Source organism: Caretta caretta, chromosome 1 (assembly GCF_965140235.1).
Source record: "Caretta caretta isolate rCarCar2 chromosome 1, rCarCar1.hap1, whole genome shotgun sequence".
NCBI lineage: Eukaryota > Metazoa > Chordata > Testudines > Cheloniidae > Caretta > Caretta caretta.
The window spans coordinates 177,727,619-177,744,244 of NC_134206.1; the positions used below are offsets into that span (position 1 = coordinate 177,727,619).

Consider the following 16,626-nt stretch of genomic DNA (forward strand, 5'->3'; position numbering starts at 1 on the left):
TTCAAGCCTTGACCATTTTAGGCCAGATTCTGCCATACTCATCAATGTTGAGTAATACCCTACTTCATAAGTAGCCTGTCAGCATAGGTCTGGGGGTCACAGTTGTGCCTTTGATAAGCAAAAGCAACACTCTGTACCTTTGTGAAATTCATTTACTTTTATTGTCATTTCATTTCCTATGCAAAACATATTTGATAATATGCAGGAAGTAGTTAGGGTTACTATCTTGACTGACCAGTATGGAACATATTTTCCTGGAAGAAAATTAGCCCATAAACTGTGCTATGTAGGATCTTAAGTAGCAAGGGTTCTCTATTTTCTTGTGTAGTATTTCTATACTTTAACTCTGATGGATCTAAGATGCAATATGTATTACCAAGCAGAATTAGAGCAAAAATATAAGCAATAGAAGAAAATTATGCATTATTTCATACTTGCAACTCTATTGCTTGATGTCAGGTTATCTGTACATAGTCCAGTAATCTGCTTCTCAAACTGTCCTTAAATAGTGCATCCAATGTAAACTATTCTAAAAACAAAAGCAAAAACAAAAAACCAAAAAACCACACACACTCGTGAAAGATTAAAGGCTAATGGGGGCCAGTAGGGAGAACCCAAATCTTCAAAAAAATGCCACCTCCGAATAGTTGGTACAAAGGAAATGTTATACAGGTCTAATTTTAAGATCAATATGATCTAAATTTATCCTTGTAATTTTCTCTAATGTGGAATTTATTTTCTTAAATAAGTTTTCTGTCTTGCTTACACACTGACTCAGCTTGTTCCTACATAAAAGGGCAAGTACAACCATTTTCTTTTAAAATATAGGCCATTATAACAATTAGTTACCAGACTGCAAAGGAACTTGAAGGTTCCACAGTCTGAACAGAGCTGGAACAATACTTAATTTGAACATTTATTAATATTTTGGTTGGTCTTGCCAGCAAGGTAAGGATGAAATGTTAATTTACAGAACAAGTGGGAGTAGGGTTGCCAATCCTCCAGGATTGTGCTGGGTCTCCAGGAATTAAAGATTAATCTTTAATTAAAGATTATGTCATGTGATTAAAACCTCCAGGAATATGTCCAGCCAAAATTGGCAGCCCTAAGTGGGAGAGGGGATTTCTGTGATTTTTGGTTTTATATCTTCTAGAATAAATCAGACCATTTATTCCTTCAAATTAAAATACATATTTCTTGCAAATTAACAGTTCAGAGCAATCTGCATTTAACCTGATGGTGAGTGCTTCCTTTCCCCTTCTAAGAGGGTGCAGTGTCTATCATTTCACTGCTTTGAAAGTTCTAGCCTTAGTCTGATGTGATGTCACCATATGTCAGGGAGCTGGTTCCTTCAGCTTGCTGCACTCAATTTGTTCTTGACAACAAAGAAATTTGATTTTTATAATGAGGCGTAAATCATAGGCAAGGGTTGCCTATAATGGATTTCAGGAAAGTCAGGAGCAGAAGTGCAGTCATTTACATCAATGCTAGCTTATAATAGAGAGCTTCAGAGTAAAGGATACATACTCAATGGAGGGGGAATTCAGAGAAACACTGCATTGCTGGATATCATTTATACAACTAGGATATATGAAAGCTCCCATTGCTCTCATCTTCACCCACTGTAGTGTCACTGAGGCATGAGGGTATTGCATACTGAAATGCAGCTCAGCCCAGAGTCTGGATGAAAAGGGAATGATGAAGTAGGTGCAGGATGTCTCACTCTTCAGTACCCTGAGCTACATATTGGTTCCATTTAATTGTACCTTTAAATGAATTTGATTGAATGCGGGGGGGGGGGGGGAGGAGGGGAGAATGAATTATAAATAATGCTTGGAAAAGCTAAAAATACAGCTGATAGAACCTACCATCACAAACAGGAAAAGCCTATCAAAATATATTGGGATGTTTACACATCACTTTCCCTGCGGTGGATTAGCAGGCAGAAGGAAATCTTAAAACCACAGGGGAAAGGTTTAAATAGGATGAAGCAAAGATTAATGAATGATTAACAGTAATTTCACAAAGGTGGAGGGTAAGCCGCTCATTGTTCAGAATCTCACAAATGTGTTTTGAACGATTAACTAAATTTACTTGGCAAAAGTTTAATTAGGAATGCCACTAATTAACTGCAGTTATGCCTACCCTGATGCCGGGGAAGCATAGTATTAACTAGCTCCAAGAAATTCAATTCTTCTTCAGTGCACTTGAGGCTATACTTTTTGAGACTCAGCCCCATAGTGGGGAGGGGAGTTGGAAAGACAACATCCAAGCAGGAGCTCCTGGGGGCATTGTGGCAGGTACAATTCCTTTTGAGGGCTCTGGGGGTGTACATACCAAAGCTGCTTCTGCTGCAGCTTTCTATAGGGGCAACATGCTTCACTCACATGTACAACCAGCTCTGCTAGCCAGTTTGGCAGTGGGTAGGGCCATGGTTCCGCCTGCTTTGGTGAGGCTAGAGATTCTGCTCTCCTCAGATGTGAATGTGATTAGCACCCCATTTGGACTGGATTGTGTCTGGCCCCTTCACATGAACTCAAGACAGGAAATGCTCCTTTTACCTTATCCCTTTTGGGTCCTACCCCAGCCTGCTGCTCTTGTGCATCCAGGCAGGCCTACATGTAATCTGTCAGGGGCTGGTCTCGCTAATGTTTTCATGTGCAGTCTACTTCTTTAGAATTCTCTGTCCAACATGAGTACTGCAATTATGATACCCGTCAAGCACATTCATTCAAACTGCTGACACATGTAGTTTAATAACACTCTTTAAAAGAGAAAACAGTCATGTGATCATTTATACATAGAGCTGGTAGGAAAATAAGTATTTTCCACAAAATTCCTCATTAAAAGTATTTTGTGGGTTTTTTTAACGAAAAACTTATCAGAAAATTTTTCTTTAGAAGACAAAATCTAGGTCAAAATAAAAATGCCTGCCAGCTTTTCATATAATGCACTGCATAGTTTCAGAACCAATTTATGGTCATCTGTATGCTGTGTATCAGTGGTAAGGTCACAGTGATGTAGTATACAAACCCCACATACAGCATGGAAGGGATTAAGGCTAAGGCTATTTTGGGCTAGAGTAGCCCTGGCCTTCCTGCAAATAATGTTGGGTCTGGAGGAGTTAAAAGGAGGGAACTCCACTCAGATGGGGGCAATCCTGTGAAGGGAATGGGCTGTTGTGTCCCCTAGTTTCCAGAGACGTCTGTTAGCTAACAGAGCCTCTGTCCTCGCATAAAGGAGAATACGGATACCTTGGACTAAGTAGGGAAAAGAAACTTAGACTTACACTGGAGAGCCAGTGGATCCTGGGGTGTACTGTGATACTTCCAAGGCCTTCTGAAGTAAGAGAGGCCACCTGCAGGCTTGCTTTCTTTTCCTTTATGTTTTTTATTTAACCCTGTTTGCTGTCCCTGGACTGCTTTGTTTGTTTCACCTGGGAGTCTGAGAGGGAAAGAAACAGCCAAAGAGCTTCAGCTGGAAGACTGAGCACCAGCCCTGCTAGACTGACACACCCCTCAGCAGGAGTAATTGGACTTGCCTGCTTTCACTCCCACATAGCTCCTGAAGGGGGCGCTCTGCCAAAGATAGATTGATGACAGTTACACTCTGATAAGAATGCAAAGGGGAAAAGCTCTGATGCTACAGAGGTGTCTCTTTATTTCATGACATTCCATTCAGGTTTTGCTTAGATGTAAATTACCATTCCCCTTTTTTTCCTCTTTGCCTGCCTCAGAAGAAATGTGGCAGCTTGCCAAAATAACTGAACATTAGCATCCTAAAGAGCTGAGCCCATTATGCTGCCAGAGCAGCAGCAACAGCAAAGACTACACTGAGACTATCAGGAGCAGACATACCGTCTGAGAGGTTGGGAGAGAAAGGTGGCCCCCAATAATTCTTCCGCTGCCTGGACCAGCACAGCCCCCACAGCTGGGTAAGGCATGTTCCTTACGTTTTGTGGCGGTAGGGGAGAGAGAGCCAGACACCCCCCAGCACACAGCTCTAGTGGTGCTTGTATCAGATGCGTATTCACAAGGGGGTCGATTGATGGTTGTGTGGACAATCTGAACTCTGACATTTCCTAACTGTCAAGTGCTTGACTTTGCAACCTTAATATCTTTTAACATATTTTTGTATACAATTTTAATTTAGACTACACAGAATAGTTAAATCAATCACAGTCATGTAGGTGCCAATTTTTGTGCAGCTGCATGTGTGACTTTTCTTATCAGTGAGAATAAGTTATTTCCCACTCAGGTTCTCTTCACTCAACACCTGGCCCGAACTGCACACTAGGAGCAGGTGGGGTGGGGGAGAAGAAGGCAGGATCCTATTCTTTGGCGTCCTCAGAAACAGATGTGTGATGGCAGGGGTCGGAGAAGGATAACAGGGTAGAGTTTGGGCCATCAGGGGCCTGGGGGGAGGGGCAGAAAGCTGGAGAGAGCCAGAGGCAGTCTGTGGGAATGGGGGAGCTGGTGGGAAGAAAACTGTCGGTGGAGTGAATGAGGGTAGGTAGTCAGGGAGGCGTTATGCTGAAGGGGGCAGAGACTATTCAGGACCTGGCCAAGGGGGCTCAAGTCATAAAAAGGACTAGACGAATGCAGAATTGGGCATGGTGACATGAAGGAGGAGGGAAGCAGGTTGGTATAGCTCCCCAACTTGCTACAAGGGGATGCTAACCTAGAAAGTCCTCCTTATTCCAATGAGTGTCATGTGATATGCAGGATACTTGACAGCCCTGATTCCTTATTTCCTCAAATCCCATACATATGGCCTTACCATGCTGCTAATTTTTCAGCAGCCTGCCCTATGCCTTCAGTGAGCAACTTATTTCTGTGCTTCCTTGTCAAAACTGATCATTTGGTAAAAAACTCAGATGTATCAACTTCAAACTCCCATTTGTCTATTCATCTTATGGTGCACGCATATGACCTGTGATTTGTGGCTTTCCAGGTGTTATCCCAGCAACCATCAATTCCAATCAGAATCCCCTAATATCAGTGTTAAAAATTAAACTAGGTACCCTTATACTTTATTTCTTTGCAAATATAGATTTTTTTAAAAAAGTTAATAATGGTGGGGGTTTTTTGTTCAAACTATAAAGTGAAGATACTGTAAATCATATAATTGTGATTCCTTTATGTGAAGCTCTTCTAGAGTCAACGAGCCCTATTTTCAAATGCGGGTACTTAAAGTAAGGTGGCCAACTCTGAGATTTGATACCCCTTGGCTAGTATACTATTTAGGTTTTTGTACTGTGCTCCACACCATTATATTGGAGTGCCTTTCAGACTTAAATACAAGCATAATGATTAACACCCGTCAAGTGGAGTTCCTCTCCACTCCTTGGGAAAGAGATTGCATGTTCTCTTTGAGTAGCTGAGCTGCTCAGTTGTTGTTTGGAAGGCAAGTTTGAAGAAGTGTGCTCTGTATTTGGAGTAGGAAAATGGTGAGGTTTGAAGCACTTTGTAATTCCTGTGGGAGTGAGTCCCACAGTCTTGGGACAGCCCTCCAGGAAGCTTTATCTCTGTCATGAACTTATGAGCTTCGCCTTTGCAGTAGACAATTTGGTTGTGTCTGAAGCTATGTTTACACTACGATTTATGTCGCTCAGGGATGTGAACAAGCCACCCCCGAGCAACATAAGTGACACCGACCTAAGCACCAGTGTGAATAGCACTATGTTGGTGGGTGAGCTTCTCACACCCACATAGCTACTGCTGCTCATTGAGGGTGGATTAATTAAGCTCTCTCCCATCAGCTTAGAGTGGTTACACTAGACAGCTTACAGCAGCGCAGCTGCATCGGTTCAGCTACGCCCCCGTAAACTTTCCAGTATAGCCATAGCCTGAGGAGCAGAATTGTCAAGGTCTCAGAGTGATTTTAAATGAGCATAAATTGCATTGCTTTAATCCAGTTGGGTGGTGACAAAGACATGCATTACTGAGGCTAGGCCATCACCAGCAAGGATGAGACAGTCTTCTAGCTAGCTACAGGTGGTAGAACTAACAGATGCTGTTATGTGTGAGCTTAGTGAAGAATATCTTGTCTGGTGGAGTGTTCTGATGATTTGTGGGTACATGGCATAGACTGGTGAAGGTTGCATGGTGGCTGCAAACCCTTCAAAGGATCTTCCTCTGCATATAACTCCATGTTGTTAGGATTTAACTTTAAGCAGGGGTTCCTCAGCCATACAGTGACCTCAGTGATGCACTGGGCTGGCTGGCTGGCTTTTTGCAGTGCTGTTGTAGGTTATATTTGATAACTGGCTCCTATAGCATTTTTACACAGATGTTGGGAAATGCCACTGTAAACAACACTTTATATCCGCCAAATGTACCTGTGCTTGATCTCATACCCATAGAAGTCAATGGGAGTCATTCTGTGGCCATCAGTTAATATTGGATCAGTCCCCTTATCCTTAGTGGTAGAACCACAGGCAAGATACATATATGACAAACCATGAAGAAATCCAGTGGAAAATCCAGGCTTCACTCACAGACAGAAAAGATCAGAAATGAGCCCTAAATGTGATTAAACAAGTTAATGGAGAAAATACACCAAGTGAACGTAATCTGCAACATGAAAGCTGAATTCAAGTCGAAGACAAAGGTGATAGGACATTGAAGGTACAATTAAAAGATTGCCTTCAGTTATATTTGTCAGTGTCTATTCCTGCATAAAAGTGGCTTGCAATTAATGGAAGATTAAAATTGAGTTAAACCTTGACACTGTGCATTGCCGATTTTCTGTAAACAAAGTAATTAGTTTGGCTTAGTTCTGTATTCTGAGCAACCTTTATGAAGCTCTGTTTTTGCACAAATCACCATCCATCTTTTAAATTCAGCAGTTTTATTTGGCCTGGCTTTCTCAAACATTTTACTTTTTTTACAGAGATTAAAAAAATATACTGTGGAGGAAAATTATCTAAGCTTTGAAAACATGAAATGATGTCTGCAGCAGTGCTCTGGAATGTAGTAATTCACTCTGCCAGCTCTGAAGCACAGATGGGAGAGTATAGAAAGAGGATTAAAACTGCTTTCCATATCCTAAACTTTATCAGGGATAACACAGAAAACTGTGTCATTCATTACTCCCTGGGGAGTTCTTAAGTGTTAACAATTTATCTCGTTTATACATTATAAAAGCTAGAAAGTGTTAGCAATCACAGACTGCAACTGAAATGAAAGTCATAAGTTGCATTGCAAGCGTTTTACTTGTACAATTCCAAACAAAGAGCACAAACAGACTTTCCCACCTGACAATATGACTTCCAATAAATCTAGCAGCATGGACCCAAAAGGTGTTGGAAGAAAAGAGTTTAGGAAACATTTTCATTTACACAATACTGTAACAATATATTTAATGTATGTTTTAGAACCTTGGTTTATCAGTGTTGGTTTTTGTTGCACAAAAAATAAAGAACAACAATAAGGGATTTGTAGAATATCCTATCATCCTTAGTTTGTGTGCATATAGCTTGCTTAACATTACAGGTAATTTCACAGGTGTGAATTTAAGGTGTGATCCAAACCCCATTTGAATCAAAGGGAAGATACCTGTTGATTTCAGTGGGCTTTGGGTCAGGTCAATAGAGAGATCTAGAAACCAAAACGATTGGGGAAAAAGAAATTACAGCCAACGTCTGCTTTGAATTCCTTGTTCCACCTTCATTTTTGTCCTAACTTGTACATTTTAATATTTTTCTAGATGATTCTATCTAATCTCTATATTTAGGTTTTGAAGTTTTTCAACCTCGCTAATTTTGCTTTGAGTCTTAGGTTTGTATGAATCCAAAGTGATAATGAAAAACTCAGACGAAGCTGTTAAGTTTAGTCTGATTTATAATGAAACTGGTGAGTGGAGGCAGTTCTATCTATGGTATGACTATGTTTTGTAAATTTTGCAATGAAACCCAGCAATACCACATGGAATTTAATAAGGAAAAATGTCAAAAGTTCCATAGGAATGAAATAGGGTTCTATAGATATTACTCTAAAAATGGGCATGGTTTAATGGAGAAGGTGCTCCTTTTTACAGATTTTTTAAACCAAGCTATAGCATGTAATAGAGAAGTATATCCTTGCTGTTGAATTCTATAAAGTGGCTTAAAAATACTATGGAAGCTATTCTCAGTCAAATTCTGTAGGATTTTTACATACAGATGATACATGCTAGCTTTGGGAGAATTTTATACTGTAACCAGACAGCAAATACACTCTGTTGGTTTTTGCCTCATTTCAAGTTCCATTGCAAATGATTGGTGCCAGATCTGCTTCTCACGGCTAACTCCTGTCCTGTTCACCTTTGCCATGTCCTGGTTCTAGAGACAGTTGAATCCAGCCCGCCCTCAACTGGTAGGACTAATACAAAATTAATGTATAGGATATCTTCTGTAGACTAGGCATATACAATTGGATATTTGCCATAATACATGGAACAGTAATTTTTGGCACTTATATTGTGTTGTTGTTTTTTATTTATTTTTTATTGTGTTGATCTCTATAGGCCCTTTACAATTAACTAAGCCTCAAGACACTGCATGTGAGATGATTCTGTACCCATTTTACACACGGTTAAGGTGATTGACAGTGGGGGTGTGGTCCTAATTTTTAAGTGTCCATTAACTTTAGGTGGCTTAATTTGGGGGTTTCCAGTTTGAGGCGCCTTCTAATAACTTGAAGTTGAGCACACAAACTTAGTGAACACTTTTTAAAAAAATTGAGGTCTAAATGCTTGTCCAGTGTCACCCAATGAATCAGTATGAGCTAGAATAAACCCAAGTGCTGTAATAGCCAGTCCTCTGCACTAAGCTATACTTGCCTCCTCATACTGCCCTTTCAGTCTTTAAAATTCTCAGAACAAAAACTCCTCTTCTATGTCATGTGCATCACTGGCCTCCCACCCTGTATTGTTCTTCCCAGATTTGCCCCTGGATGGTTGTATCCATGTGTGGCTCTCCCCTGTTGTACATGGGGTGAAGGGTAATCAGCCAACTGCATTGTACCCTCGTCCCTGTGCCTAATTCCAACACTCAGGAAGGGAGCTCTGCTTCTCTTGCGCAAGTGCCAGAAGGAGGTAGGTACTAGGCAGCTGGGGACAGGGCAGGAGGGACCCACAGCATCCCCTCCTCTGATTCCCCAGAGCACAAACAGAAAACATATCAGCCAATTAAAAACGATAATGAAAAAAACAAATTATACATATTAAAATAATATGCAGCACAAAATTATCCCCCTTCCCTCTTCTAGTGGAGCATTCAACTTGGTCCAGTGCTTAGGGACACTAGTTAAGGACTTGGAAGAGCTCTGTTCAAGGTCCCACTCAGCTACAAACTCCCTGTGTAACTTTGGCCAAGTCACTTAACCTCTCTGTGCCTCAGTTCCCCATCTCTAAAATGGGGATAATAGCACTTCACAGAGGGGGTTGTGAGGCTAAATATATTTTGAGTATGAGGTAGATAAGTACCTGAAATGGATTGTTTTTCCTGCTTTTAACAGAATCATCTTTAAACTCCTGGTTATATGCTATTCTTTGGGATGTGGATAACTCTGCTTCTGTAACACTCAACCAATATGTATGAATTTCATTAGTCCATTCTTGGTCTATGTGTGGAAGTTGGGAAGTTATTTTGGGACATTCCTATCTATACAGACAGTGTTTTCTTTTATGTGTTATTATAGTAACAGGTTTTCAGACCACATCTGGATTCAATAGATCTAGGGGAAATCTTGGCAGGTCCTTGGTTATCCTGGATAAAAATGTCATTGATTCCATGAACCCTACTTTGAAGAAATACAGTGATATAAGAGCAGAGGGGTGTGTCCTTCTTTGATGTGAAAATCTTTGATCTATGCTGTCTCAGCTGTCTGCAACTCTTTCAGATCTCTGGATGCCAGTCACAGTTCTCCTTCAAGTCACCTTATTTTTCCCCCTCTCTCCCTGAGTTAAACAAAGTCAGGGCATCTAGGTACAAGCTGCTGCGCAAACTTAGAAATAGCTATGCACAATCCCCTACGCCATCCATAACTCACTAGAACTATAACCATTACTTGTCGAATGAACCTTTTCTAGCAAAAGCAGAAGGATGCTGTGTTTTCAGGAACAGGTCTTTGACTGCATCTTCCACTTTCCAAGTTTTCCAGAATGCACTCTTGAGGAAATCATAGTAGTTTTGCAAAGTAAGTATTACAATATCTGCTGAAAACTGGTAAAAGTTTCAGGAATTGGCATTTCCAAAACAGCATGTTAAGATGGATTTTAAACAACTAATAGTTACTCTTCTGAGACAATTTGGCAGTCTAATGTGCCTTGAGAACTAATCTACAGCTAGGAAGCTTGTTCTCCATCTAAATAAATATGTACTGGTTTTCTGCCAAGGTCATTCTAGGACTACAGATGGCATCAACTCTAGCAGCTGGATAAGCCCTTGTTTGGTGAGAATGTTCAGATACTGACAGGTTTCAGAGTAGCAGCCATGTTAGTCTGTATTCGCAAAAAGAAAAGGCGTACTTGTGGCACCTTAGAACTAACCAATTTATTTGAGCATAAGCTTTCGTGAGCTACAGCTCACTTCATCAGATGCATAAAGTGGAAAATACAGTGAGGAGATTTATATACACACAGACCATGAAAAAATACACATTGTAAGGAGAGTGATCACTTAAGATGAGCTATTACCAGCAGGAGAGTGGGTTGGGGGGAGATTTTACTGGTATCTGATCACCAGAATAAAACTTTTGGCTCTCCCATGTCATTTTAGAATAACACCATATCCTCTGTGTGTTCCCTGTGATGTTTCCTGGAAAAAAAATAGTCATCTTTCCCTTCGTCTAAGCCTCTTGTGCACAGATAACTCCCCCAATAAAGGCCAGTGAGTTCTCAAGAAGAAAGATATTGGTGGTCAAATTCTGCAGAGACATGCAGTGGGGTAAGTGGGGTAAGAAGGAATATGAAAAGTAAAAAAAAATGACTGCAAGAAGTAATACATACAATAAAGTGAAAGTGCACATTCAGTTAGACAAAGAGGAGGGAGAGGGTGCTGGAGCAGAAAAAAGGGTCATGGCTAGCTGAAAAAGGAGGACATCTCAATCTGGTAACTCCACTATTCCCATGCAGATGGAATATAAATGGCTCAAAAATAATGAAGCTCTCCTCTCTTTTGAAATGTACAAGTGCCCTAAAAGTCATCTACATAGTTGTAGATACAGGGTGAGATGCCTTAGGAGGAAGGCTTTGTGTGATCGAATGGCAACTACATACACTTGAACACACTGACTAGTGTCTCTAAGGTGCCACAAGTACTCCTTTTCTTTTTGTGAATACAGACTAACACGGCTGCTACTCTGAAACCTGTCACTGCCCTCTAGTGGCTCGCTAAAAGAAGAAATATATTTTCGATTCCAGAAACATAGTTTCAGATATTACCAAAACCTGTATCAATTTAGAATCAGTTTGATCAAAATGCCATTGCTTTGCAAGATGTACTCAGTGATTCATCTTAGAAGATGCGGAGAATAACTCATCAGCAACATGAAGATCATCTAAAACTGCTGTGGCCTAAGGATATTGTAACTTGTGCTAAGAGAACAAGGGGACGTGTTTCCCTTTCTCCATCCCTTTTGGGTGTGGTACCATTGAAACCGGTGGGGCTGCATTCTAAGCTGATGTGAATCAGAATTAGTCCCTAGCTAACGCCTTTGTGTTGATTTCCATCAGCTGAGGATTTTTTTCTCCATTTACATCTTGGTTTTTTGTGACTGTTTCTTTTGGAAGCGTTGCTCTACAAATTAAAGAGGAAAGTAAGGCTGGGGTGATGCCTAGAATAACAGCATATATGAGAAATAAATCAAGTTAATTATTCACAGAAAATCCTCTCACCACTTAAATGAGAAACTTAAAAAGTTAGTACAGAAGAACTGCATCCTTCATTTTGACTTACATAAGTAAACACGGTAAGACTCATACAATATTGATGTGAAAATTAAAACTCTAGTTAGGAATTCACAAATCAAAATATAAGGTTTGATTCTACTCTCACTTAACTGCTGTGATATCATTGGCTTTGATAGATACTCCTGATTCTCACAAGTGTGAGAGTAGAGTTGGGGCCCAAGAGCATAATAGTGTGCTCCTTAATGGGAAGAGGAGAACTTTGAGTCTTATTTTCACTGATGTCAGCATTTGGGGTGGGACTGGGTGGGCTTGACAACAGATGGCAGACACAGGTTATTTTTTTTTAAAAATAACCTGTTTCTCCTCAAATTATGCACATCTTCAAAAATGTGCCATATTTCTAATAAATGTTAGAGAAATCACAAACTAGACTTGATGGTGATGGGCTTGATTCAGTAATGGGCTTGATCCAAAACCCTAGACTCCTGTTGATTTTCAATTGGCTTTGGATCAGGCTCTAAATGAAGAGATGGACTAACAAGCCCTTAACGTATCTTCTTATATATAAAAGTAGATGTAAGCTTTCTTGCAAAGTGAATTGGAAAACCTGTGTAAGCCTTTCAAAACTCAAAATTCTGTTTGTTTTTTTAAAATGCTTTCTTGAGACCTTCATGGCTGCAGGCTGAGAAGGCAGAGTTGATTTTTTCAGAGCTGTCTCAGTCTGTGTCTGTTTAATAAAACTGTCGTCTTAACACCGGGGGAGTGGGGAGCCAAAATGCCATCAAAAGAAAAAGGGAATGGGGGGGAGGCGTATCCAAACTTTAAGTTTGTATGGAAAATGTTTGCAAAGCTGGCTGATTCTCCTGAATTTGCCAATCCATTACACAACAATAATACATGGACTGTGTGATGAAGAATACTAAATAGTAAGTACAGAAATCAATTCTGTTTAGTGAGGATTCAAATCCCTTTGAGTCTTTAAATTTTTTGTAAGGTTTTACGGAGGTGGGGGGTTGACATCTCTTCTATAAATGCACAAAACTACTGAGCATAGGGGATTTATTTAACCAGAAAACTTACATTATTGAGATTAGACATCTCGTTTTCAAGGTGCTCCTGGAAGATAATGACTTCCTTCCCCATAATTCACTGTAGACATCATTTTTGTCTGGTAGTGTATAAATGGGCCTGAAGGTGGAAGTTAGCAGTTTTCACTCTGTATTGCAAAACAGAATAAGGTAGCATTAAAAAAAGGGGGGGCCCAGTTACTGTGGATTTCAATTGTTTTGTGGGCAGACAATTTAGTCAATTAACTTTATTTATGAAATTTACACTTTTCCTGTTGCTGGGCTCTGATTGGATGATGGTCACCTCGATTATGAGGATGACATCGACAATCATCATTTGTACTAATGGGTATACTCCATAGACCAACTGGGGAAGAGCAACATTTACTGCACTGGCCGCAGAGCCATTTGCCTGGTTGTGTAGCTTGAGCTGCAGTTTGTTTCTACACCTGGTGTTGTGATTCCAGCTGCTCCATGTGATTCTTGTCAAAGTCGAGGCCAGCCACCCTGACAGTCTGGGGTCATGCAACTTGATCAATCGCCAGTTGCTCAAAGGTCGAGTCAGAAATGTTTGTTTTGCGCAGATTTTGTTTCACAGTCTCGCTGAAGATTTCATCTGCACTCCCTGCTTACAATTGCCAGAGCTAAATTCAGAATATAAGACTTGTTTTGATAGTTGAGTCTCAGGCATTCAAATTACATGGCCATTTAGTTCCTGTTGCTGGGGCTCTGATCTACTGTGTGGAGTTCCCGCTCGAGAACCTGAAAAGCACCCTTATGACTGTCACTGTGATAATCCAGCTAATATGCCAATTTAGTGTTGTGTTATGTGGGGAGAAAGGATATGATCACAGAATCATAAAATATAGAGAAGGGACATTAAGAGGTCATCAAGTCCAGACCTCCCTACGGAGGCAGGACCAAGTAAACCTAGATCACTCCTTACAGGTATTTGTCCAACCTGTTCTTAAAAACGTCCAGTGATGAGGATTCCACAACCTCCCTTGCAAGCCTTTTCTAAAACTTAACTACCTTTATACTCAAAAAGGCTTTCCTAATATCTGACTTAAATCTCTCTTGCTACAGATTAAACTCATTGCTTCTTGTCCGTGGACGTGGAGAACAATTGAGCACCATCCTCTTTATATCGGCCCCTTAATGTATTTGAAGTTGATCAGATCCCATCTCAGTCTTTTTTTTTCCCCTCAAGACTAAACATGCCCAGATTTTTACCTTTTCCTCACAGGTCAGGTTTTCTAAACCTTTTCTCATTTTTGTTGCTCTCCTCTGGACTCTTTCCAATTCGTCTGCAGTGCTCCAACTGAGTATGATGTTTCATAGGGGAGTTAATTGAATTTTGATATGTTTGTGTAACTTCTGGATTATATTTGATTTCAGAGTAACTGATTGGTCTGTTTGTTTATTGGTGTCTCTTAAAGGGAGCATTTTTGAGCCACCTAATATGCTCACACACGGGAGGAAAGGGAGGTCAGGTGCTTCCATTCTCTGCTCTGTGGACTACCTGCATCGCTAGTCTGTGCCAGGAGCAGAGCAAATACCACTGGGTTGCTACTAGCCCCATCATGTAGATGTGTGGAGAGTGGATGGAATCCTGGCTTTGGCCCCAAATCCAGCAGTCAGTGCTGCAGAGTCAGTATGGAGAGGGAAATTACCTGTACCAGGGAAAGTCTGGCATAGTTTATTGGACCCACGGAATGAGGGAAAATTAGGGACTGAATTGTGATTCTGAGGGCAGGTGTACACTTAAAACGCTGCAGTGACTCAGCTTCAGTGAAGACACTATTATGCCAACAGGAGAGCTTCTCCTGTCAGCATAGCTACTGCCTCTCATGAAGGTGGATTAACGAGGTCGATGGGAGAAGCCCTTCCACCAACATAGCACTCTCCACATCGTGAGCTAGGTCAGTATAACTTTGTCACTCAGGGGTGACACTCAGGATGTTCTATGCCCCCGAGCGACGTAGTTATACTGATGGATATTTGTAGTATAGACCTGGCCTGAGTCCCAGCTTGACCTTGACCACCTCCTGAGGTTGCATAGGCTACATGTTGCCCCTTACTCAGGGCAGATTGCAGGGTCCAAATGTAGCCCTAAAAATGCCAAGGATGCCTAGAGGTTTGGATGAGAAATCTTTTATTGTACAGGAGTAGAAACTTACTACAAACCCAATAAAGTACATTAATTGAGAGAAGCTGTTCTGAGTCATGGTGAGAGCAATGAAAGACTCACATTTCTTCAAAGTCTCTGTTCCCTCTGGGGAAAGACACTTAGACACAGAATAAAGAAAGAGAGAAGGAGAAAAAAGCAAAAAAAAAAATCCATTTTTTTTCTTTTCTCACTCATATACAACTAGTAACCTCTCTCACTCCACTAGGTTCTCAGAATGAATCTAAATGCACGCTGCCATATTATGCACCTTTTGATTTATGGTTGTTATTGGTTTTTTTGTTTGCAACAATGTTTCCCCTCTTTTTTCTTAAAAGTCAAGTAGCCCACTTCCCCCATCCTACATGAGTCTAGTCTGCTGCATGTTCACACACCAGCAGGGTAGCTTCTCGAGCAGCAACAACAGTGTAAGTGCTCAAAACTTCCTCCTTCTTCCTGAAGCCCATCTTGCTTAAATTAAAATGAGCTGTAATATATAGAGAGAAACAGTGCAGTGAATTCACGTAATTTAGCTGATGTAAACAGAATGACCACAAAAACAGTTGCAGAACCCAAGTCACAAACACACAACGTTTACATCATAGCTTATTTTCATCTGATATCTACAGTATGGAAGAAAGAGTATGAAAAGTTTGAAATGGTGTTAGCTAAAGACCCAAATGTTTCAGTGCTTATCCAGTTTATCCTAAATGCTATGGTCTACCAGACTGGGTTCAAAAGGAAAGATTTTCAAAAGATTTCTCTCACAGTATTTTGGCCTGTACTCTAATGTGTTGCGGGGTACAGCTCAGAATGCCATGTCTGTCTATGCTTCTCATCACAGGCAAGTGGTCAGGGGTCATATCATCCTTATTTTTTCCTGAAGTCTGAGCATGGATTTTTGGCCCTTCTGTTTTTGGTACTAGAGCAGGGGTGGGCAAACTACAGGCTGGATCCGGCCTGCCAGTCATTTTAATCCAGCCCTCAATCTCCCGCTGGGGAGCAGGGTCTGGGGCTTGCCCTGCTCCGGTGCTCCAGCCGGGGAGCAGGGTCAGGGGCTGCTCCACGCAGCTCCCGGAATCAGCAGCATGGCCCCACTCCAGCTGGGAAGCAGGGTCGGGGGCCGTTCCACATGGCTCCTGGAAGCTGCAGCATGGCCCCCTCTGGCTCCTACGTGCTCCAATGGACCCCTCCGGTGCTCCAATGGGAGCTGCAGGGGCAGTGCCTGCCGATGGTGCAGCGTGCAGAGCTGCCTGGCTGCATCTCCACATAGGAGCCAGAGAAGGAACATGCCGCTGTGTCCGGGAGCCACTTGAGGTAAACACCACCCGGAGCCTGCACCCCCTCCCAGGCCCCAACCCACTGCCCCATCCCTGATCTCCCTCCTGCCCTCCGAACCCCTCGATCTCAGTCCACAGCACCCTCCTACATCCCAAACTCCTCATTCCCAGCCTGCACCCCCAGCCGGAGCCCTCACCCCACCCCCATTCCCCAGCC

The 16,626-nt window shown here is 41.5% G+C and overlaps 1 protein-coding gene across 1 annotated transcript in view; it reads left to right on the forward strand.

Annotated features, from left to right (window-relative positions):
- The first annotated feature begins 3,834 nt into the window (after positions 1 to 3,834).
- The window catches only part of SAMSN1 (SAM domain, SH3 domain and nuclear localization signals 1), a 141,358-nt gene continuing 128,566 nt past the window's right edge, over positions 3,835 to 16,626 (forward strand). The window contains exon 1 of the mRNA XM_075117635.1: positions 3,835 to 3,934. The gene's annotated coding sequence lies outside the window, so the exon portion shown is untranslated. The remainder of the gene's footprint in view (positions 3,935 to 16,626) is intronic.